The following is a 9,000-nucleotide window of genomic DNA, read 5'->3' as shown; positions in this document are numbered from 1 at the left end:
AGCCGTTTTAGGGGGGCGTGGCAGAGTCTTAACTTTGATAAAGAATATCTCTTTGGTTTTGAGACTTTAGTCTTTGCAACTTCAGGGATCTTATCTATGCACAATCAGCTTGTAACACTCCAAAGAGAAAGGAAAACTTGAAATCGCATCATATGACCCCTTTAATATTTTGTGGAAAGCGTGATACTTTTTTCAGGATTCTCTGATGAATATTTCAAACAAAGCAATTATTAGTAATACAAATTTTCTGTAATGTTATAAATGTCTTTACTATCACTTCTGAATTGAATGCATCCTTGCTGAATAAAGGTATTAATTTTAATTTAAACCACAACTTTTGAACGGTAGTGTATATGAATGTTCAAAAAATCACTTTTTAATGCACATGTGCCATGTTCTTAGAAATGTACTCTTTGTATTCATGTTTATTGTTGTATAGTTTAAAAAACAACAACTTTCAAACATTTATTTTTTTCAGGTTTCAATTGAATGACATTTTTGAAATGTCACGAGGTGTCATCAAGTATTAAGTAATAATATATTTTCCCCACACTTTGAATGTGAGTGTACACATTTTAGTCATAATTTTTTTAATATTTAAAAATATATATTTTCTTAACTTTTTTTTAACAAATATCATTAATAATTCATAAAAAATCATTATGTTTTTGGGGAGTCGCACCACACGACATTTTGCAACTTTAACTAATCTTGCCTTGTCATAAAAAGGTCAAATCAACACAGTCATGAGTGTCTGCAGGGGTCTTTTCTATGAAATAATGTAAATCTTTCAATATGATTGTGTCACAATTGTTTAGGACATAGAGTTAAATTATCATTTAATTCCAGAACACAATCATATTTTATATACTCGGACAAAGACATTTGACACTAACTGAATGGGTGCTGGCTGTGGCTGATGTGGATGATCTCTGAGTCTCGAAGCACTGTGTACATCAGTTCATTGCTGTTGGGGGAGTCAGGGGCTCTCCAGCTCAGCTCTATAGCTGTGGAGTTCAGAACCCGGCCGAGGGGAGGAGGCTGCTGCTGGGGATCTGAACAGGAGTGGGAGAGTGTAAGCCGATACATATTGGTGAAAAATCTGCATTGTGAAACAGAACTAAAGAAGTGGAAGACACAAGGTTAAAGCACCAAAGCCGCTAGCTAACAGGGAAAATGGACTATGAATATACTAGAGCAACAATCATTTGTTACATGTAAAAATGCTAACTTAATAAAAACACTGTATGGAGGGGCACATTAGGGCTTTAAGAGTCTCCGTAAGGTTAAGTGCTGTATGCTCTAAACACATACAGACCCATAAACAGGTCACCTTACAGTATACATGCTGAATGTTTATAATGTAGATATGCACTGAACCCAGGAATGGCGTAAGATCATGAGAGAGATATATATCTATATTAAATAGAAATGTTCAGCTAAAACATAAGGATGCAACATGATTAAATTTGCGTGTCAGCTCCTGGGCAAGTATTTTGAATAAAGTATGTAATAAATTCCACAGTCCAACGCAAATACCACAGCAATTGAGTGACGGCAGTGAGTTCTGACCTTAGGTATGCCTTTCTTGCATTAAACTTACAAAGCAATTTGACTATATTGGGGAAATCTGCATTTAAATTACAGTCACTACAATAAAGAAACTCTGTGATGTGATCTATAAGAGGCATTTTCCTGTTTTTGAGCCAAATGATTTTAAAATTTAACTACTAAAGCAGGGACTTTAGTTCAAATAAAGCTCCTTAAAATTATATGGTTTGATTTTTCTTTTCTATGTTAAAATATTTCCTACTGAAACCGTAGGCTGGAATATATCAAAGGGCTTGTCCTTTTATTAGCTGATAGCCTTTCATGAATGCCAAATTTTGATATCATGGGATAATGCTGATTAGAAAGAAATGTTATATGTATATGTTAAATGTTATCTGTATATGTTATTTAATGTTGAAAAATATCAATGAAGAACAGTTCAGTGTCATTTAAATTTATTTGTATTGCTCTATGTATCATTATGCTTATATTTACATAGATAAATATTTTATTTTTTTATTCATCAGTGTTGTTATTGTTAACTAAAACTATAAAAAAGTATTTAAAAAAATTTACGAAAATAACAAATGTTGCCTTGGCAAATAAGTTAAATAAAATAAACGTAGGTTTTTGAAGTACTAAAAAAGAAAAATATTTTAAAGAATAAAAAAATATAAATAATTTATAAAAATAAAAATAATACTTAAAAAAATAAAATTTAAATGAAAACTGAAATGCTGTTATAAAAAGAAAAGCTAATTCAATATATATAAAATAATGCAGCTATTAATACATATTTAAAGTACATACAGTATTGATTCAGACCTTTACTGCAGCCCAGGTAGTTGTTTGGATCCATTTGACTGGCTCCCTTCACACAGATGTCACATTTATCTCCAGTCAAATATGGCTTGCACAGACACTGCCCTGTCTGGGGGTGGCACATGCCATCGAATCCCCCGACAGGATCACATCCACACAGCTCACACCTAGACACATGGAGATCACAAGAGACACAAAAACCATTTTCATAAGATAAAAAACAGCATCACTTCTTGTGACATTGTCCATGTCTGTAGAGGACATGAAATCAGGTAATTAACCAAGAGTAACAAATCCAGCTCTATTTACAAAAAACTGTGAGTCTCTCTCCGACTAGCTAAGAGACGAAGAGTTGCAAAAAGTGAATGTGTGCGTGTTAGTGCGTGTTACTTTGACTAAATGGAGGCATTCACAGATGCACCTGTCAGTGACACTTTTGAGAGGGGTGTAGGGGATGGAGGAGGAAAGGCCCTGAGGGGCCAGCAGCGGGTGATGTGGGGGCCAAGCGCCTGACACCCTCGAAAGCAGCTGATAAAAGCCACAGACTCTTAATGAGCTGAAAATTTGTTCTGTCAACTACAGGGGCGTTTTGGGCTAAGCCACCCGTTTCCCAATGCGGTTCGACCTTGACTCCTCGGAAGGAGACAGTGAACTTTTTTTTCTCTTCGTCATGCAAAAACGAAGCCAATTGAGGTATCAAATTCTGTGATCAGTACCAATATTGCGAAGTTCCACATGCTTACATTCTCCATATTTGAAATACACCAATAGCTTGCAGCTATCAAAGTAAATGACTCCAGATTGCGCCTCGACGTTTGTCTGGAACAGGTGTTGCAAACAGAGCTGGAAAGTTTGCAGTCAAGGAATTAAGCAAGTTTGACTAGCAACAGGAAAAAACAGTGAGCAGATATGACCTACACTTCTGTAAAATAAAACTGGCTTTTCCCAACCAAGGTTAAATGATTAGCCAAGCACCACTTTCCATGTAGCCTATGCCTGTCATTTGCTGTGATGGCTAATCTTCCCTAACCATATTGTGGGTTTTTAACTACCTCTATTAGGTGGTCTGCAGCGAACGACCCAATATAAGAAAACAAAATAAGATGCATCGTCTTAGTGATTTGGGGGTGGACAAATGAGTTTATAATATTTAGATCAAGAAATCTTTATTGTGTAGGATCTCCTGATGCAGTTCAAGCTTCCCCTCTAATCAGTTTAAATAGTTCATTTTTCATCCTTACCGGGCGAACGAGTGCAGCTGGATGGATTGCGTATGCAGTGATCTGTCACGACTCGTATGGATTAACAATTTGTGATGTCCGGTAGCCCTGTTGTTGATGCATCGAAAACACGCGCTCATGCTATTTGCATCTCACCAGCCAACAATTAATGTTCTCCCTGCCTACTGTGCATCCCAACATCATATTTTTTATTTTGAGGGGGAAAACGCTTAAAAGGTAAACAATGGTTGATATGGGAAGCGTTGACGATGTCCCCCACTGTTCCTTTTATTCACCCAGCGTGGCTGGAGTAGTTAAATATCTCCTGCAAGCCTTCAGGAAGGTCATTCAATGAGACTTCAACCAAACCAAGACTTAAATATAAAAATCATCAAAAGAAAATCTGCCGTGTGTAGGAAACGAAAAAAAAAAGAAGAAAAATAATTTTCCAATCCACTGACTCTCAAGAATGCCAAGTTTTCCATCCCCAACTTAGGCCATATGTTCAAGCTGGGGAGCTGCTTTGGAGTATATCATTAAGACAGCTAACATATGATGTATTTACAACCTAATTGATGTATCCAACAAATCAACTATGCAGAGAGTATTAAAATGCAGCCTCGTTTAGAGGCGGGAGACTTTAATGGCTAATTTGACCTTTGCTGGCTATGTCTGAACCCGTGGGCCAGTAAGTAGCTAACTGGCTCAAATCGCTATGAAAAGTGATGTGCATGATTTTCTAAATGGGCTTTATTCACTAGTGTTCAGTCTCGGTGACGGGAGGGAGGTCTGGAGTAATTTTCGACGGTGATTTACACGGTTCTTTTTTACTTGAAGATATATCTTGCTGCATGGTAATAAATGAAAACGTCTTTCTCGAACATGACCGAGATAAAGGTGTTGGACCATGGCACTGACCTGCCAACACTTGGGTTAAAGCCAAAGAAGAGATCCTGGCACTGGTCGCATCTGCGACCGGTCAGTGATGGGTGACCACACACACACTGCCCTGAGTGGGCAGCACACACCTGCCCCACTGCTCCGACCGAGTGATATTCACACACTTCACACTCGCTGAGTCCCTCCTCAGACAGGAAGAAACCTGCATGATGTGATGTTACGCATATTTTATTGTGAGCTCTCAGTTACTTCCTTTTTTGCGATCATCATGAAAAAATAAATAAAGTAAAATAAATCTTTAAAAAAAGAACTCCCTTAGCCCTAGTAGACCCAAATATAGAAACTAACTGTGAAACAATTATTTAACCTTTTAAATGTTGTTGTAGGAGGCCTCTAATACAGAAATAAATGTGTTTTTACATTTTTTACATTTTAGTCAGTTTTTAGGGAAATGTTGTAATATTGCAACATTGGGCTCTTTGGGTAGCAGAATTTCAGTGATTTTACTCACTGTCTGAACAAATGTAGAGAACATCTAAAGGTTCATTTGCAGGGTGAAATGCTTCTGTAACCCCATTACAATAGTCTATATGTATACACACTAATAATCACACAATAATGATAAATTATCTCATATTTTTATGAAAAATAAACATTTATTATAAAAAAAATATATGTTTTGATTATATTTACAAAACCTGATGAACTGAATGAAAGCTTTCAAATATTCTTCATGACTTGACTTTAAAACATTCTTCTCTTGTATCACAGTCCATCTCAAAGTCACTGTTTCCATTGTGGACAGCATCAGTGATATATCATACACATATGATGAGACGGTCTTTCTTGGCTGGTGACATTCTGAAATGGAAAAAAACAATGATTATTTTCCAGGCTAAAAATATCAGTGCAAATTGATCCCAAACATACTTACACATTTTAAAGAATTCACCCATTCACAGAATTCACACATTCCACATAATTCACACAATATGGTCTGATAGCTTAATGTGCCCTTTACTTATCATGCTAATAGCACTTATACCCCCCACATTCCAAAACATTATCACCTGTCTCTCATGCAGCAAGCAGATATTTGGGCAAACAAGCAAAGGATCAGTTAAATACATTTTATAAATAATAAGATACAGATGGTTTAAAATATTGCTACACAAATACTTTCAAATTATTGAAGAAATAATTTATTCTTCAACTTGAACTTATCCATCAATAAAAAAAAAATCATAAAATCTTGATTGAATATCAAAATGGTAACAAAAAAGACATTTAAAACTTGTGAGTGATCAAAAACAGTATGTTTCTATTAGTATTTTTTCACATGGAACAGATGAGAAGTGCAATTCATCCATGTAATGTGTAAGGTGCACAGGCAAATTTTGCTACCCCTTTAACCCAACGTTGCAAAATTACAACACTGACATAACAAGCTCAAAATCTAAAATGATCAATGCATTCAACAATACCTTAATATCAACATGATCTACACATATTAATAATCACAGAAAAAAAAAATATTTTAGGCATTTTACTTACTTGAATGTAGATTTTTCCAGTCCAGTAAAACAAGATGATGTGCTTCATGGGAAGTTTGCAGGTTGTGTTTATGGCCAGGTAAATATTTTTAAAATCTAGCATCCAATAGCATTGCAAGGTTGAAGAATAGGACCCATTAGTTGTACCCGATCTAAATATTCCCTCACAGTTTATTAGTAATGAGTGACAGTAAAGACTTTTACGTTGTTACGAAAAACTATTTCAAATAAATGCTGTTCTTTTGGACTTTCTGTTCTTAAAATACCCTGAAAAAATGATTGCAGCATAACTGTTTTCAACATTGAAAATAATGAAAAATTAGCAAATTAGCATATTAGAATGATTTCTAAAGGATCACGTGACACTGGTGACTGAGTATCGAGAGTAAGAGTATTACTTAGTATTATAAAAAAAATGAATTGTTTTATTACGTCTTAAATTGATTTTTCCGTACATTTCTGCCATATGTACATTTAATTGACAGTCACCACTGATAAGCTACCACTAAATATTGTAGAAACTTAATTTGCTGTAAAGTTGCTTTGCAATGATTTGTATCGTGAAAAGCGCTGTACAAATAAACTTGACTTGAGTTGTGTAAATGTGGTCTTAGAGAAAAAAAAAACATGAGCAGCTTTATTTTAATCAAGCTAAAACTGATGTTGTAATATTACAACAGTGGGCCTTACAGGGAAAATAAGGATTTAGCATAGCTTTAAAAATAATTATTACAGAAATAACACAATTTTAAAGAATATACTTAAATGTGAACTGAATGTAATGTTTATGAACACTTAATTTCATATTATTTACATATAAAAGAAAATTTATTTTAGTTTAAATATATGCAATTAGTTGAACTTAAAAGTTTTTTGACCAACCTAAAGTACATCTTAGTATGTAACTTTAAAATAACTTTTATTGTCTTGAAATATACACTTTTGTGTGTCATGTATTTGTAATTTCACATTTTTAATGATGAATTTGTAATTTAATACTTTTAGAACATTAACTATAATTGTAAAAATGGACAAATTATTTTCAGCAGTTCCATAGTTCTACAGAAGAAAGTCATACCGTTTTGGAATGATATGAGGGTGAGTAAATGATGACAGAAACTTCATGTTTGGGTGAACTGTCCCTATAGCGAGAAAAACACCTGCTCAGATATTCTGCCTATAATCTCCTTTTGGCCTTCACAGAAAAGTCAAGTAGGTATTAATTTTTGAGTGAAATGTTCCTTTAAGATTGTCCTGGTCCACTTTCCGTCTATATCTTCTTAAGAATAAAGTATGAGTTGAATCTCAAGGGCTCCGTCAGGCTCCTGCACACATCAATCAGACAGGGGGCGCTGAGTTTGAGATGTTTCAATCACAGGCTGTTTCCCTTCCGGTGAAATACGACAGAGTGGCTCCGTGAGGGGAGCCGGGGGAGGGCCTGCAGAAACACAGTCATCAGTCCCCCACCCTCCTCCAAATGGATCTCCCTCCGCTCCCTGTGCTTTCAATTTACTCCTGCCAGCCCCACTCTCCGTACACATGCTTTATGTGCCGGCATGGGCGGCCGAGGCTCTGGTGAGCAGCAGGTACGCCTGCATTATTTCATCATGTGTGGAGGGGCACAAGCTAGGGGAGGGCTGGCCATACATCCTTGTCTGGTTATCGTGTGAGCTTAGCGCCCTCATATCATATGCATAGGCTCATTGGTGGATGTTGGGAAGCATGGTTTCCCTGCTGGAAAAAATAGCCTAGACCAAATGCAAGTTTAAAAAATATTTTGGGCAATTTCATACTGGTTTGACTGGTTACCTATCATGGCTAACTTTGAAAAAGAAGTGTGCTTAGCTGTACTGAATACGCACTTGTAATGTACTTCAGATCTTAAAAATATATTTACCAAAAAATTTACTATTAATAATGAAATAATGGCTCGTTTCCACTGAGTGGTGCAGTACAGTACAGTTCAGTACAGTACGATTCGGTACGGGTATCCCTGATCCAGCTTGCGTTTCCACTGCCAACAGTACCCTTCTTGATAGGCGTGGTGTATGCCGGAAAGTAGCGATCAACGATAAAGCACGACAACAAGCACAACTCTGCCTCTTTTTGTTAAATGTCAGTTTTAATGAACAATAATAGCCATTATAAAAGTAAAAGTACAAAGTATAACAGGCTTATCTAAGAGGAAATAAAGACAAAAGCAAACAATTCAGTCAAACTTATGCTACAAAGTCAGCGCTGTACTACAGTAAAGTTCAAAATAAATATATAAAGTTAACCGTAACTTTGTGCTCAGCCAAAATGATATGACCAGGAATAAATAATAGATTCATGAGACCTCGAATGCCTGTTAAATATAGCCTACCCAAAACAAATTGTATCTTGTGTTTAATCACTACAGAGACATCAGAGCCAGCGGCAAATGTCGGAAGGACTAGTCGAGCTATGGCTGCTCTATGCGGATACATGAGCACTGAGCGCCCGGTGATCGCCTGGAGCTCCGAAATCGGCATATCAAATTTTCAAATAGGTGCTATTCTTTATAAATAAACCACAGATTTGAGTTTTAAACAATTACATTCTCACCTGAAAAACTCTTAAAACTACATTTCATGACACAATAACAGTAATATTTAGAAAATTACACAGGTTTTTGGGCAATGACGTTTCACAAGTCCACAAGAATGCATATTGAGAAACGGCTATTGTATGTGTGAAAATATAAAATTATAAAATGCACAGTTATATTTTTTTGTGTTTGCGCACTCTGATGTAAATAAGCCCAACACTCATGAACAGCAAAGCGGAACGAGTGAAAGACGCTTTATCCCCTTGTATCACACAAAAGTGACGATTCTAGTCAACCAATCAACGTTCTGCAGTGAGTTTAGCTCCACCCTTTTGGTACCCTTTGCTGTGCTAGGTACCCCAACGGAAGGGTACCAAAAAAGTGG

At 36.1% G+C, this 9,000-nt stretch overlaps 1 pseudogene; it reads right to left on the bottom strand.

Moving 5' to 3' along the window:
* LOC107719499 (usherin-like) overlaps positions 1-9,000 on the bottom strand; it is a 236,590-nt pseudogene that overhangs the window by 178,025 nt on the left and 49,565 nt on the right.

This window comes from Sinocyclocheilus rhinocerous, unplaced genomic scaffold, assembly GCF_001515625.1.
Source record: "Sinocyclocheilus rhinocerous isolate Xijiao unplaced genomic scaffold, SAMN03320098_v1.1 scaffold1234, whole genome shotgun sequence".
Classification (NCBI taxonomy): domain Eukaryota; kingdom Metazoa; phylum Chordata; class Actinopteri; order Cypriniformes; family Cyprinidae; genus Sinocyclocheilus; species Sinocyclocheilus rhinocerous.
Note: the sequence above shows the minus strand (reverse complement) of the source record. Positions and strands in the feature narration are given on the sequence as shown.